The sequence below is a fragment of the Rhinopithecus bieti genome, unplaced genomic scaffold, assembly GCF_001698545.2.
Source record: "Rhinopithecus bieti isolate Rb0 unplaced genomic scaffold, ASM169854v2 scaffold_4553, whole genome shotgun sequence".
Classification (NCBI taxonomy): domain Eukaryota; kingdom Metazoa; phylum Chordata; class Mammalia; order Primates; family Cercopithecidae; genus Rhinopithecus; species Rhinopithecus bieti.
Window position 1 is genome coordinate 1989220 of NW_016804694.1, and position 16203 is coordinate 2005422.

The 16203-nt window shown below is 42.9% G+C and overlaps 1 protein-coding gene across 7 annotated transcripts in view; it reads right to left on the bottom strand.

The window, feature by feature from the left end:
- LOC108528348 (transmembrane protein 217) overlaps positions 1-16203 on the bottom strand; it is a 55298-nt gene that overhangs the window by 7850 nt on the left and 31245 nt on the right. Inside the window, exon 1 of one of the 7 annotated variants that reach the window (XM_017870139.1) lies at positions 5277-5298. The exons of the other annotated variants lie outside the window; for them this stretch is intronic. The gene's annotated coding sequence lies outside the window, so the exon portion shown is untranslated. Of the gene's footprint in view, positions 1-5276; positions 5299-16203 lie in introns of those variants that run through there. 7 annotated transcript variants of the gene reach the window in all.

Genomic DNA, 16203 nt, shown 5'->3' on the forward strand with positions numbered 1-16203 from the left:
AAAAAAAAAAAAAAAACTACAGCAGTGGTTCTCAACCCTGGATTCACCTAAGAATCACCAAAAGTACTCAAGTCCAGGCCCCACCCCAGACCAATCACAACATTCTCTGGTTGGGACCCAGGCAGCAGTATTTTTCAAAACTTCCTAGTAATTTTCATAGGTAGCCAGTGTTGGAAAAGCTGAGTTAGAAAAGATGGCTTAAATTATGCTCTTAGCTGGGCACGGTGGCTCATGCCTGTAATTCCAGCACTTTGGGAGGCTGAGGTGTGAAGACTGCTTGAGTCCAGCAGTTCAAGACCAGCCTGGGAAACATGGTGAAACCCCATCTCTACAAAAATTAGTCAGGTGTGGTGGTGCATGCCTATAGTTTTAGCTACTTGGGAGGCTGAGGCAGGAGGATCACTTGAGCCCAGGAAGTCAAGGCTGCAGTGAGCTGAGATCATGCCACTGCACTCCAGCCTGGGTGACAGAGCAAGACCCTGTATCAAAAAAAGAAGCCGGGCGCCATGGCTTACACCTGTAATCCCAGCACTTTGGGAGGCTGAGGCGGGCAGATCACGAGGTCAGGAGATCGAGACCATCCTGGCTAACACGGTGAAACCCCATCTCTACTAAAATGCAAAAAATTAGCCGGGCGTGGTGGTGCGCGCCTGTAGTCCCAGCTACTGGGAGGCTGAGGCAGGAGAATGGCATGAACCCGGGAGGCGGAGCTTGCAGTGAGCCGAGATCGCAGCACTGCACTCCAGCCTGGGTGACAGAGCGAGACTCCATCTCAAAAAAAATTAAAAAAAGAAAAAAGAAAAAAAATTATGCTGTTAACTCTCCTAGCATTGCCTTGGGCTACCATTGCTGCCCAGATGGTGAAAATTGCCTGTACTTGTTCAGACCTGAGTGCAGATGTTTCAGAATATAACCAGGGCAGCACAAGAACCCCGTTGGGTGGAGATGATAAAAACAGGTGGACGCCAACTGGCTTTGGGCAATCACTTCTCTACTACATATCAAAGTATGGATTACAATGAAAGATGTATACTGTAAAGGAAATTTAGAGCCTTAAGGTAGACTAGCCTTATAATAGAAAAGAAAATGCAATAATGAGCTAAGTATTCAACTCAAGAAGTTAGAGGGAAAATAACAACAATACAAAAGTAGGAGGAAGAAAATAAATAGAAAAGCATACGTCAATGAAACAGGAAATAAAGTAGAGGGACTTCTGACTGGTTAGGTTATTTGGGCTGACATGTTGCTACAAAGCAACTTAAAATGCTGGATAAAATGGCTTAAAAATATGAAGTATAGAAGTGCTGCCCAAGTGGAAGGAAGTAAATTTTGCTCTGAGGTTATTTGCCAATCTAGGCAAACTTGGATTTCATTATGACAGCAATGCAGGGTAAAGAAGAATGAAATCAAAGCTCAGGGTCCACCAAGGTGAGGAGTCTTTCCTGTATTAGTTGTGAGCATCCCCAAAGGCCTACGATTTGGGGAAAGGTGAATCAGAAGTATACCTCCCCTACATCTTTCTGCCAGGAAACTCCAAGAAAAGTTGGCTTGTTAACTACACTGAGCAGGTAGTGAGAAAACTCTCCTTGAGACATTGTAATCATAACTGGCCCTTTTTTTTTTCTTTTTTTTTTGGTAGATTTATAGTCCATATTACATGAAGTAATTTTTTTTAACTTTAAGTTATAATTCTAGTTTAAAGTAGTCCTAAACTGAAAGTGTGTCTAAGTATCCGGCAGAAGCAAATTCAAACCCTCTCTGGAGGATTGGACTTTTATGCTGGTCTTCATTCTCTATGAATTTTCATCAGCAGTTTTTCAGGGACAAGGACAAGTACATAGTGAAAAATAACCAAGCACGTAAGGGAACAAGGCATTGTGAGAACCAGCTGAAACAACAGATAGCAAAACGGAACTGCAGGAGTATCTGATCATAAAACAACTATGGTTACTATGTTTTTGCATTATTTAAAATTTTTGTTTTACTTTTATTGTAGTGTAATTCATCCGCATATAATACACAGATATATAATATACACAAGATAAAATTTTACGTCTTAACCATTTTTAAGTAGACAGTTTAGTAGTGTTAAGTATATTCATTTTGTTGTACAATCTCTAGAACTTTTTCATCTTGCAAAACTGAAACTGTACACCCATTAAGCAACAAATTCCCATTTCCCCCTGCCCCAGCTCCTGGAAACTATCATTCTACTTTCTGTTTCTATTAATTTGACTACTCTGGTTATGTCATGTAAGTGGAATTTTTTTTTTTTTTTTTTTTTTTTTTTGATAAGTCCCTCAAAAAGGCTAGAAACCTCTGTGGCCAGAGGCACCTTTGCCTGAGTTCTTGTTCTGTGTCCAAGATGAGGTACACAGACAAGAGAAGGGTAAACTAGATGAAGATGAGCTTTAAGTGCTCATCAGCTCAAAGGAGACTCGCAGTGGGTAGCTCCTCTCTGTAGGCAAGTCATGCCAATATCTGCTGCTCTCAGCAGGGAGAAGGCCCTGGAGAGGGTTGCTCCTCTAAGCAGCTGATAGTCCTGACGTCTCTGCAGGTCTCTGACGCTCTCAGAAGAGAGGGTAGTTCCTCTCTGTAGCTGGTCCTCCCATTGTCTCCTGCTATCAGCAGAGAGGATAGCTCCTCTTTGCAGCTGGTCGTCCTATCATCGCTCTGCCCTCTTCATCCTCTAGCCATCCTCTGCCCTGCTCTGGCTAAGCCCAGGTCTTTCATGGACCTCAGAGGGGAGGAAGTGCATGCAGATTGGTCCATGGGCGGCCACGGGCAGGCTGGAAGAGGCACCACGAGTTCCCACTCAGGTCTGCAGGGCTGGCGGCCTGGCCCCAGCCTTCAGGCTCTCCCTGGCCTGAAGTGGGGCCTTACTGAGGACCCGCCCTCTTCCACCCAGGAATCAGCATGCCTCCCGCTGCCATTCGTGGCCCCTCAAGAGTCTGCCCCAACCCGGCTCCGAGATTTGAACAGGTGTCGGGATTGGAGAGAGACCAGGCAGCAGGAGCAGACATTCCGGAGCCTGCAGGGATGGGAGGAGGCCGGGGAGCGGGTCCTTCTGGGGCCCCCGAGGGTGCAGGCTGCAGAGACGCCCGGGTCTTGCACCTGGGAGGGCAGCCGCAGCTGCACCTGGGAGCTCCTATTAGTCCTCGGCTCCTGCCTGCTCAGTGAAGTGGGAGGCCCAGGTCTGCAGCCGTGGGTCCTGGCAGCTGCAGCTGCACCTGGGAGGGCAGATCCTGCCTATTCCCGGCCCTCCTCCAAGAGCACAGGGAGGCTTGGATCCACAGCCACAGTTTGGGCAGCTGCCGCCCACCGAAGAGGGCGGGGCTCCTGCCTGCTGCGTAGAGCTGGAGGCGGGTCTACGGCTGTGGTGTGGGCGGCTGCAGTAGCACCCAGGGAGCTCCCGCCTTAACTTAGAAGGGGCCGGGCTTCCACCGGTTACATGGAGTGTGCAGCCCCAGCCGCGCCTCTTTGCTGCAGTTGGAGTGACAGCCGGAGTGATGGCAGCAGCCTCTGCCATCACTAGCTGATTTGAAAAAGAACCAAATAGAATTTCTAGAGATGAAAAACTCAGTATCTGAAATTAAAAATCCAGTGGACATAAACGGTAGCAGGTTGGACACAGATTAAGGAATAATCAGTTAACCAGGAAACAGAAGATAAATCACGAGAAATTATCCAGAATGTAGCACAGGGAGACAAAAAGATGTAAAATATGAATGAGAAGTTAAGAAACATGAAAGATATAATAAGATGTTCTGATAGAGAAAGAGAGATGAGACAAAATGGGGGTAGCTATTTACAGAGAAAATAGCTGAGGATTTGCACAACCGAAAAAAAAAAAAACACCAATGCACAGATTCAAGAAACCTGATTGCTAGAAGGATAAATGAAAGAAAATCTACACAAAACATATGGTACTCAAACTATCGAACACCACACACAAAAAGAAAATCTCAAAAGCAGCCAATGGACTTTTTATTTAAAAGACCAACAGTTACAGACTTCTACAGGAAACAAAAATCCCATGGAATAATATTTTAATTGTGCTAAACAAAGCAAAACAAACAAACAAAAAACCCTGCCAACCTAGGATTCTATACTCAACTAAAATATTTTTCTTTTTTTTTGAGACAGAATTTTGCTCTGTCGCCCAGGTTGCAGTACAGTGGCGTGATCTCGGCTCACCACAACCTCTGCCTCCCGGGTTCAAGAAATTATCCTGCCTCAGCCTCTCAAAAGTACCTGGGATTACAAGCGTGTGCTGCCATGCAGAGCTAATTTTTGCATTTTTAGTAGAGACGGGGTTTCACCATGTTGGTCAGGCTGGTCTCAAACTCCTGACCTCAGGTGATCTGCCTCCTCAGCCTCCCAAAGTGCTGGGATTACAGGTGTGAGCCACTGCGCCTAGCCTATTTTTCATATATATATATATATATATAGAAATAGAGTCTTGCTGTGTTGCCCAGGCCAGAGTGGAGTAATGCAATCATAGCTCACTGCAGCCTCAAACTCCTGAGCTCAACAGAGCCTCCTGCCTCAGCCTTTTAACTAGCTGAGACCACAGGTGCACACTACCACATGCAGCTCATTAAAAAAATTTTTTTTTTGGCTGGGTGCGGTGGTTCATGCCTGTAATTCCAGCACTTTGGGAGTCCGAGGCGGGCGGATCACAAGGTCAGGAGATTGAGACCACCCTGGCTAACACAGTGAAACCCTGTCTCTACTAAAAATATAAAAAATCAGCCAGATGTGGTGGCAGGTGCCTGTGGTCCCAGCTACTCCAGAGGCTGAGGCAGGAGAATGGCATGAACCCGGGAGGCAGAGCTTGCAGTGAGCCGAGATCACGCCACTGCACTCCAGCCTGGGTGATAGCATCTCGCCATGTTGCCCAGGCTGGTCTCAAATTCCTGGCCTCAAGTCATCCTCCCACCTCAACCTTCTGAGCAGTTGGGATTACAGGCATGAGCCACTGTAAATATTTTTCTAAAATATTTTTCAAGATTGAGAGCACATAGTATGATAACATTTTCATAAAAATCAAAACTAAGTAAAATTTAAGAATATATATTTTGGCCATACATATATATGTGAATAAAACTTTATTATAAAAGTAAGGGAAGACCAGGCATGGTGGCTCATGCCTATAATCCCAGTACTTTGGGAGGCTGAGGCAGGTGAATCGCTTGAGTACAGGAGTTCAAGACCAACCTGCCCAACATGGCCCATCTCTACAAAAAAAAACAAAAACGAAACCCAAAAATTACCTAGGTGTGGTGGTGGCACATCCCTGTAATTCCAGCTACTCGGGAGGCTGAGGCATGAGAATCACTTGAGCCTGGGAGGCGGAGGTTGCAGTGAGCCAAGATTGCGCCACTGCACTCCAGCCTCAGTGACAGAGCAAGACACTGACTAAAAAAAAGAAAAAAAAGATTACCAAAAGTAAGGGGATAATAGATACAAAATTTGGGATTGTAGTTATTTCTGCAGTGCAAAGGGCAGGGACAGGGGCAGGGGCACATAGATCATTGTGAGGTATTATTCTGTTTCTTGGATTGAATGAGAAATTCACAAGTGTTCATCATAGTTTAAAAAACAAATTAGTAAATAAAAGAACAAAAGTGCATGTACTAATGATGACTGTTTTCTATGACCTAGGATTATGAATAATTCAATTCTGTATACCTGAGTGCCTTAAGGAAAAAATAAAAGAGTGGAAAAGACATGTAATCTAATCTCATACCTGTGGCATACTGTGGCGTAATTGGCCTTCCTGTGTTGTTCATTGCCTCCCATCCAACTAACACATATAGTAAACTTCCTCTTTGTACTTCTTTAAAATCTCATTAAAATTTTGGGCTCCCATTGGTCTATCTCTAGCAAAGACTGATAATTGTCTCCCAATATTCATTTCTCCCTTTTCACTTTTACCTTTAGCTAGACACATGGCCACCCAGCTAATGACTACATTTCCCAGCTTCGCTTGCTGATGTATGTGGCCCCGTGACCAACGGGATGCTAATGGAAGTGATGTGTGCCACTTTACAGTCTTGCTCATAAAAGAATTAGGAGTGCTCTCACCCTCTCCCTTTCCCCCTTCCTGTTTTTTAGCTATGATTGGAACTGATCTATGACCTACCCTATCAGCCGTGGGTCATTGCTACTTGAAAGAGAAATAAACTCCCATCATAAATAAGCCATTGTCTTTTGGGATTTCTTTGCTGCAGTGGTGTAGCTTGTACCATGTTATACTTCCTAAACTTCTTTATTGAAGAAGTGTAATGAGAACTAGTGATCCACTGGGATCTAGCACCTCCCTTGACTTTGCTCTTTTGAAGAATCCAGCAGATTCTTCTTGTCTACATGCTTATTTCACTGAGTCTATGCTTATTCACCATCTCCTCATAAAGAGATATCTCCCCTTTATCTCAAAATCACCATTCTCTCTTTTTTTTTTTTTTTTTTGAGACAGAGTCTTGCTCTGTCGCCCAGGCTGGAGTGCAGTGGCACGATCTCACCTCCCGGGTTCAATCGATTCTCCTGTCTCAGCCTCCTGAGTAGCTGGGATTACAGGAGCAGGCAACCACACCCAGCTAATTTTTTTGTATTTTTAGTAGAGATGGTTTTCACCATGTTGGTCAGGCTGCTCAAACTCCTGACCTCGTGATCCACCCACCTCGGCCTCCCAAAGTGCTGGGATTACAGGCGTGAGCCACGGCACCCGGCCCAAGATCACCATTTCCTTACAATTAACTTGGTAATAACTCATGTATTGTCTTATGACATATTTTATTATATATTGTCTTAAAGTGTTATTTAAATATTTTATACTTATAATAATCATTTTCATGGCTACCAATAAGGATATTGAGTGTTACAGAAGCTAATTAATTTTGTCCAGGTCTGTATATCTGCTCAGCAGCAAAATTAGGATTTGAATTCACAACTTTCTGCCTCCAAAACCAAATCACTTGCCTTCATACTCAACCTACGTGTGCTTTGTGTGTTTCAGGTATTTTTTTAATTCACTGAGCCCAGAGACTCCATCCATCCCCCAGCTCCTAAGGAGGGCCTTGGCTAGAGTAAGGCCTTGATTAGAGTAGGCCTTTGGTCAATGTTGGCAATTCTTCCTCCATTGTCTCTCATCTGAGTCATCTTCCTCACTAACTCTCTCAGGGTCATTATGTTCCTTTCTCCTTTCTTCTTTCTCTCTTTCTTAGTTCTTCTCCTTCCTACCCTTCCTTCCTATTCTTTTTCCCATCTATGCTGCAAAACTTCTAAGTGTATACTCTTGATTGCTCTAAGCTAAGACAATTTTTTTTTTTAGACGGAGTCTCACTCTGTCACCAAGGCTGGAGTATAGTGGCATGATCTCGGTTCACTGCAACCTCTGCCTCCCAGGTTCAAGCCATTCTCCTGCCTCAGCCTCCCAAGTAGCTGGGACTACAGGCGCATACCACCATGCCCGGCTAATTTTGTATTTTTAGTAGAGATGGGGTTTCACCATGCTGGCCAGGCTGGTCTCAAACTCCTGACCTCGTGATCCACCCGGCTCGACCTCCCAAAATGCTGTGTTGGGATTACAGGTGTGAGGCATTGCGCTCAGCCTAAATGTTTATTATTATCATTATCTTTATCATTATTACACAATCTCATTTGACTGATATGCTTATATGAAGTAAATATTTTAATTTGCAAAATTAAAACATAATTTAATATTGGCTTTGTATGTATCTTGAAATATATATAGAGGAAAAAAGTTTGTAGGGAAAAAAATGATCCAATACTGAGATTTAAAAAGTCACAAACAGGAACACAGAAAAAAAAGTTAATGTTTCCATGTTATGGAAAATTTCACATTTGCTCTGTCAAGTGAGATAAAGAGACTTCTAAAGCAAGAGTCTCAAACTCTAAGGCCTTCCAGAGCTAGGCAAGTCAAATAAATGGGTGAGGTTGAGGGGTATGAAGATACTAGGGCTGAGTGTGGTGGCTTGCACCTATAGTCCCAGCTACTTGAGAGGCTAAGGCAGGAGTATCACTTGAACCCAGGAGTTTGAGGCCAGCCTGGGCAATATAGCAAGACTCCATTTCAAAAAAGAAAAAACAAAGAAAGAAAAAGTTACTAGGGAGTGGTAGAGATTGTAGCAATTAGGACAGTGTCCACCTGCCTGAAAGTATTTGAATTCAAATTTCCTTAATCGATTGTGCTGTTCAGACAAAACATATTTGAGGGCCGTGTTGCAATTTTCACAAGAGTGAAACTCCATCTCAAAAAATAATAATAAGGCCGGTGGCTCATGCTTGTAATCTCAGCACTTTGGGAGACCAAAGTGGGTGGATCCCTAGCAACTTTCAGTTTTACTAGTAACTTCATTAGATTCATTTTACTATTTGGCTCATTCTAAGTTACAGTCATCTATAGATTTAATTTCTAGTACCTCTCCTTAATGTGCTGACTCTGCAGCAGTTGGTTGTTGATTTGCTTTCTATTGCTGCCATAACAAATTACCACAAACTGAGTGGCTTAAAACAACACAAAGTTATAATAGTATCTCAGTTCTGCGGGTCACCAGTCCCAGTTGCCTCAATACTCAACTGGTGGTTTCTCTGCTGCAGGTTTTACAAGGTAGAAATGGAGGTATCCTGGGCTAGCGGGACAATTCTTGGGAAATTCTAGGGAAGAATCCCCTTCCAGCCTCCTTCAGTTTGTTGGCTGAATTCAGTTCCTTGCATCTGTAGAATGAAGATCCCTATTTCCTTACTAGCTGTTAGCTGAGGGCCACCCCTGACTTCTAGAGGCCTCCTTCCAGGCCTTGCTCCTGGGCTCTCCGAGCCAGCAGTGGTACAGCAAGCCCTTCTCACGCTTGGAATCTCTCTGACTTCTTCTGTCACAAAAGAAACTCTAACTGGAGAAATTCTCTCCATTTACCGGTTCGTGTGGTTAGACTGGACCCACTTATATAATCCAAGATAATCTCTTTACCTTCAGGTCCTTAACCTTAATTGCATCTGCAAAGTCCATTTTGCATACTCACAGGTGTGATACGAGGGGGCAAAGGCCATAAGGTCTGTTATGGGCTGAATTGTGCCCCTCCTTGCCAGGGATTTCAATTCTATGCTGAAATCCTAACCCCCAGCACTGCAGAATGTGACTGTATTTAGAACTAGGGTCTTTAAAGAGGTAATTAAGTTAAAATTATATCATTAGTGTCAGACCTAATCTGACATTTCTTACAAGAAGAGAAGATTAGGACACAGACACACAGAGAGGGATGACCATGTGAAAACATGGCGCGGGGGTGGTGAGGGTGGCTATCCACAAAATAAGGAGAAAAGCCTCAAAAAAAACCCAACCCTACTGACACCTTGATCTCAGAATTCAAGAATTGTGAGAAAATTAATTTATGTTGTTTAAGCCACTCTATGATATGTAGTTATAGCAGCCCTAGCAAACCAATAAAGGGGCCAAAATTCTGTTTAACACAGTTAAGCAGAACAGCCTTTGAATTTTTCTTTGGACCTGGGTAAATTGCCTCTCTACAACTGGGCAGTTGTCTTGTAAAAATTAAGTTAATTTTTTTGAAAAGAGTTTTAACGATGAGTTTTCTTTTCAGTGAAACTAAATAACAACACAAAGGTTTTTTTTGTCGTTGTTGTTTAAGTTAGGCTGTGGGATTAAACCAAATCAATTCAAGAACCTAGTTAAATCACTGTCACTAAATTCCATTTAATTTAGTTTAACTTAATTTTTATTTATTTTCTTTTTGAGATGGAGTCTCACTCCATCTCGTCACCCAGGCTGGAGTGCAGTGGCATGATCTCTGCTCACTGCAACCTCCACCTCCTGGGTTCAAGTGATTCTCCTGCCTCAGCCTTGCAAGTAGCTGGGATTACAGGTGCAAGCAACCACGCCCAGCTAATTTTTTTTTTTTTAGAGATGGGCTTTCACCATGTTGGCCAGTCTGGTCTTGAACTCCTGACCTCAAGTGATCCACCTGCCTCAGCCTCCCAAAGTGCTGGGATTACGGGCGTGAGCGATCACACCTGGCCTCCATTTAATTTCTGAGAAATCAGGCTGGGCGCAGTGGCTCACGCCTCTAATCCCAGCACTTTGGCAGGCCGAGGCAGGCGGATGATGAGGTCAGGAGATCAAGACCATCCTGGCCAACATGGTGAAAATTCATCTTTACTAAAAATACAAAAATTAGCCAGGCGTAGTAACGTGTGCCTGTAGTCCCAGCTACTCAGGAGGCTGAGGCAGGAGAATGGTGTGAACCCGGGAGGTGGGGTTGAGGTGAGCCGAGATTGCACCATTGCACTCCAGCCTGGGCGACAGAGCGAGACTCTGTCTCAAAAAAACAAAACAAACAAACAAACAAAAATCAACAGAAAGCTCATGCTGCCTGGGTGTTTTATCTTTTATCTTTTATATATAATATATATACATATTTATATTTTAAATGCATAGAGAAATTTACAATTTTTTTTTTTCTTTCAGGAAATGGGGCTACTCTGCTCCTGGATTTTCTTCCCACTTTCAGACCATTATTCTTCCTCAGACCCCTGCTTCCTAGGTCTTCCTTACTGTGTGGCTAAAAAAAAAAAATTACAGAATCTCAGTCCCTAGCCCACACTTACTGAAATCAGAATCTCTGGAGGTGGGACCCAGGCAAAAATCTCAAGCTTGCATGCACCGAACTATCTGCTTTCTCCTTCCCTGAAACTGGGCAGCTGAAGGATAAGTCACCTTATGAGGTATTTTCTTTTTTGCTTGTGTAAGTCTTTCATGGTGGGAGAGAGAGGGGTGAAATGGAATTTATTCTTAAATCTGGGCTAATACATTTGATTAATGGGCACAAAAGGACGCCTTGTTCCAAAAAATAGAATTTTCCCAGGTTGATGCAAATAGAATTAGAGATCACAAACAGAATAACATGCTGAAATAGCAAAAGCCAGGAGAACTTTCTACCACAAGGCTCCTGCCCATGATGGATTTTCTATATACTTTTTCCAAACTTTCAAGGATAATCTAGACTAAGGGTCCTATGTAACACTTTTGTTTTGTTTTGTTTTGTTTTGTTTTGTTTTGTTTTGTTTTGTTTTTTGAGACGGAGTCTCGCTCTGTCATCCACGCTGGAGTGCAGTGGTGCAATCTCAGCTCACTGCAAGCTCTGCCTCCTGGGTTCACGCCATTCTCCTGTCTCAGCCTCCTGACTAGTTTTATACCCTATTAATGGTCACCAGTTTAACTGGTCCTAAACACTGCTGGGAAATCCTACTACCCTTCTCTGTTTAACTTCCTCTCCTGTTCTCTGCAACAGCTAGTCCAAACCTTTGGTCTCAGAATCCACAAACCCCATTTCCACATACACACTCCCTTCCTTTGTTACAAAGAGGAAGTATCTTTCCTCCTCTACCATGTTGTTATCTCTGTTCCAGAGCCCACGCTCCTGCCCTCCCCGGAATCTTCCATTTATCATTTCAGTTGACCACTCCTTATCTCTTCAAACATCTTCTCTTGACTTCTGACACCAAACTCACCTTGTTTTTCTCTCACCTGTCTGGCAACTCTTTCTCAGGCTCCTTTTTTAGCTTCGTTCTGTTTATTCCTAAAGGCTAGTCTCCCTCAGTGCACAAACCAAGACACTGTTCTCACTTTATGCTCTCTTCTTTGGTAACCTCACTGTAGTTCGGCTGCCATCTACACAGAGAACAAATGCGATGTCCACTGCACTGGTGACTCCCAGTCCAATCTGGTCTTCAGTCTGGAGCTTCAGTTGACATATTCAACTAGAATGCCTCCATTTGGGAACTCTTTTGGGGCTGCTCAAACTTGGCATGTGCCAAACTCCCACCCCCACCTGCTGTTTCTCTGGTCTTTCTTTATTTAAGTAAATGATATTAACCCTCTTCTACCCATTTCCCCATGTACCTTCCTCTTGCTCATCCTCAACATCCAAAAGAACTCACCAAGTTCCATCAACTCTCCTTCCCACCAATCTCTTGAATCATTATTTTTCTGATCCATCTTAGTCCACTGATGCAATATGACACAATACCACAGACTAGGTAATTTATAAACAACGGAAATTTATTTCTCAGTTTTGGAGGCTGAGAAGTCCAAGATTAAGGCACCAGCAGGGCTGGCTTTCCCTGCTTTCAGGTGGCATCTTGCTGCTGCATGCTCACATGGGAGAAGGTGGAAGGGCAAGAGGCAGCTCTCTGAATCCTCTTTTACGAGGGCATTAATCTCATTCACAAAGCCCTCATGACTTAATCATTTTCCCAAAGGCTCCACCTCTTACTACCATCACACTGGGATTTAAGTTCCAACATATGAATTTTGGAGGGCCATATACGTTCAAACCGTAGTACCATCTCCACTGCTCTCATCATAGTCCAAAAACCATCACATCTCCTTTGGACAATAAACAATACAGATGGTCCCTGACTTACAATGGTTTGACTTAAAATTTTTCTGCTTTACAATGGTGCAAAAGTGATATGCATTCAGTAAAAACAATACTTGGAGTACCCATACCGCCATTCTGATTTTCACTTTCAGTATAGTAATTCAACAAATTACATGAGATATTCAACACTTTATTATAAAATAGTCTTTGTATTAGATGATTTTGCCCAAGAGTAGGCTAATGTAAGTGTTCTTAGTACATTTAAGGTAGGCTAGGCTGAGTTATGATGTTTGTTAGGTTAGGTGTATTAAATGCATTTTTTTCTTTTCCTTCTTTCTTTCTTTTTTTTTTTTTTTTTGAGATAGTCTCATTCTGTCACTCAGGATGAAGTGCAGTGGCATGATCTTGGCTCACTGCAACCTCTGCCTCCCAGATTTGAGCGATTCTCCTGCCTCAGCTTCCCCAGTAGCTGGGATTACAGGCATGCACCACCATACCTAGCTAATTGTTGTATTTTTTTTTTTTTTTTTTTTTGAGACGGAGTCTCGTTCTGTCGCCCACGCTGGAGTGCAGTGGCCGGACCTCAGCTCACTGCAAGCTCTGCCTCCCGAGTTTATGCCATTCTCCTGCCTCAGCCTCCTGAGTAGCTGGGACTACAGCTGCCCGCCACCTCGCCCGGCTAGTTTTTTGTATTTTTTAGTAGACACGGGGTTTCACCATGTTAGCCAGGATGGTCTCAATCTCCTGACCTCGTGATCCGCCCGTCTCGGCCTCCCAAAGTGCTGGGATTACAGGCTTGAGCCACTGCGCCCAGCTGCTAATTGTTGTATTTTTAATAGAGATGGGGTTTCTCCATGTTGGCCAGGCTGGTCTCAAACTCCTGACTTCAGATGGTCCACCTGCCTTGGCCTCCCAAAGTGCTGAAATTACAGGCGTGAGCCACCGCGCCTGGCCACTGAAATGCATTTTTGATTTAACAATATTTTCAACTTATGATGGGTTTCTTGGGACATAACCTCATCCTAAGTTGAGGAGTACCTGTGCTTATGAAGTTGTAATCTTGAGATAGCCACTAGTGATGACACAGTTAAGAGTTTGGTAGGAAAGGCAGTGAGTGTGTGTGTAGAGGATAAGAAATCCACATCTGGCCGATGTGGTGGCTTGTGCCTGTAGTCCCAGCTACTCAGGAGTCTGAGGCAGGAGAATTACTTGAACCCAGGAGGGAGAGGTTGCAGTGAGCCGAGATGGTGCCACTGCACTCCAGCCTAGGCGACAGAGTGAGACTCCATCTCAAAAAAAAGAAAAGAAAAGAAATATCGGTATACACATATAATTTTGAGATAAAGAGGTAAATAGAAGGGGAAATAGAAGAATTGAAAGTGGTTACCTATGAAAAGTATGAATAGGGATAGGGTAGAAAGAAAAGAGAAATGCTGGTTTTATTATAAGGTTTACATATTAATATTATGCACACATGCACAATTTTAATAAAAATGAATTTATGAAAATATAATTATTTCATGAATTCCTAATAAACCCAGATCATTAAATAAATCCCACTGGCTACCCTTATGCTGGTGTGGGCTTTTTAAAAAATACAGTATCTTCTTAACTGCAAAAATGGTTAAAGCTGGCAATGTGGAAGGACAGCTGGATAACTCTATCATAGTCTAAACCAAGAGCTAAAAATATTATCATGAGAAGTAGCTGGGGATAGAACAAAGCTTTTTTTATTTGTGAAAATTTCTGGAAAGGATATATTACTTCAAATACTACACAATTGGAAGTGATTCCAATTCCATCTTGGAATGTTGGCAACATTTTAAATTATTTTAAATTAAAGATATCTTAGACCATTTATGCTGCTGTAACAGAACACCAGAGACTGGGTAATATATAAAGAACGCAAATGTATTTCTCATGGTTCTGGAGGCTGGGAAGTCCAAGATCAAGGCACTAGCATTCGTGTCTAGTCAGGACTGCTGTCTGCTTTCAAGATGATGCCTTGTTGCTGTGTCCTCACAGGGAGGAAAATAGAAGGGCAAGGGGACCTAAACTAGCTCCCTCTAGTCCTTTTAGAAAGCACTAACCCATTTTTGAAGAAACCCTCATGACTTAATCCCTGCCCCAAAGTCCCTATCTCTTAATACCACCACTATGGGGATTAAGTTTCAACACATGAATTTTGGAGGGGTCAAACATATTCAAACCATAGCAATATCTTTGTGTAGAGTTTAAAAAAATATTCATACTAGAAAATAAAGCTAGATGGATAAAAAATTTTAACATAACAAAACATTGTAAAAGAAAACTGATTTTATCCTTTCATCTCACTTTAACATCATGTTTGAACTCAAAAAAGGGTGTAATGTTTATTTTATTTTTAATTTAAAAACAATAAAAAAAAAAAAACAGAGATAGGGTCTCACTATGTTGCCCAGGCTGGTCTTGAACTCCCTGGCTCAAGTGATTCTTCCACCTCTGCCTCCCAAAGTGCTAGGATTACAGGCATAAGCCACTGTGCCCGCCCATTTATTTTTAAATACTCTTTGTTTTTTAGGCCCAGAACTAAGCATTTATCATTGGCCAGTCTGCAGCTCAGTTTAACCCTTTCTGAGTGGGTTATTTTTAGAGTATGAGCATGTGTATTTTTTTGGTGGTAGCATTGCCCTCCTAGGTTCAATCCTGGGATGAGAGAGTAAGCTAATTAGTTGTGTTCTGAGTAACCAAGGATATCCTGAAAATGAAAGGGAATAATAGACTATTATAGGAAGGCTGTCAAGGTTGAGATCAGCAAATTTTCAAGTCAAATGGCCAGGCTTCAATCTTGGCTTGGCTTCAGAGTAAATGTACTCTGAATTTATTCTCTCCAAGATTCAGCTTGCTCATCTTTAAATTGGATGTGTCAGTTACTTTTTTTAAAAAAAATAATTTTATTAGTTTGTATAACAAATTACCCCAAAACTCAGTAGCATAAGATAACCTTTATTATGTGAATGGATTCGGTGGGTGAGGACTTTAGACAGAGCACAGTTAGCTTAATTCTGTACATTGTGGGGAATTTAGACAGGGCATGTCCAGGATGACTTGCTACTGCTCCTCAAACTTTGTAGCCTCTCCTAGAAGACCCGTTCACATGCCTGGCGATTGCCGCTGGCTGTCAGTTGGAGGCCTCAGTTCCCATCCATGTGGGCTTTTCCATGGTCTCTCTGTGTGGGCTCCTTTGGGTACCTTCACAGTCTGATGACTGGCTTCTCCAGAATGAGTGTCCCAAAAAGAGCAAGCCAGATGGAGGCTGTATCACCTTTTCTTATTCTAGCCTCAGAAGTCCCATAGCAACACTTTTCCTGGACGCTATTCTTTAGAAGTGAGTCACCAAGGCCATATTCAAGGGGAGAGGAATCAGATTCTACCTTTTGTGGGAGAAGTGTTAAAGAATTTGCCACGATGTAGGGACTTCTGTGTATCTGAGTGTTCATAATCAAAGTTCTCCCACATTTGCCAGGTTGCCCAGGGAAATAAAAGTCATCATGACAAGAAAATATTCACAAGTGAATTGACATTCCCTGCCTCTCTCAGCCCCTCAATGTTCCCCTTGCTGAAACGGAGGGCTCTCTGTGTGCACTAAGCCCCATCAAGTCAAAATCCTTATTGGTCAGCCTCTCCCTGGTAGCCCAATGTAAATATCTGACAACACACAACACAAGCCAAGTCATTTGCAAGAAATTATTGCAAGTCTTGCAGAAGATTCAGGCCCTCATGGAGCCGTTAAAAAGGATGT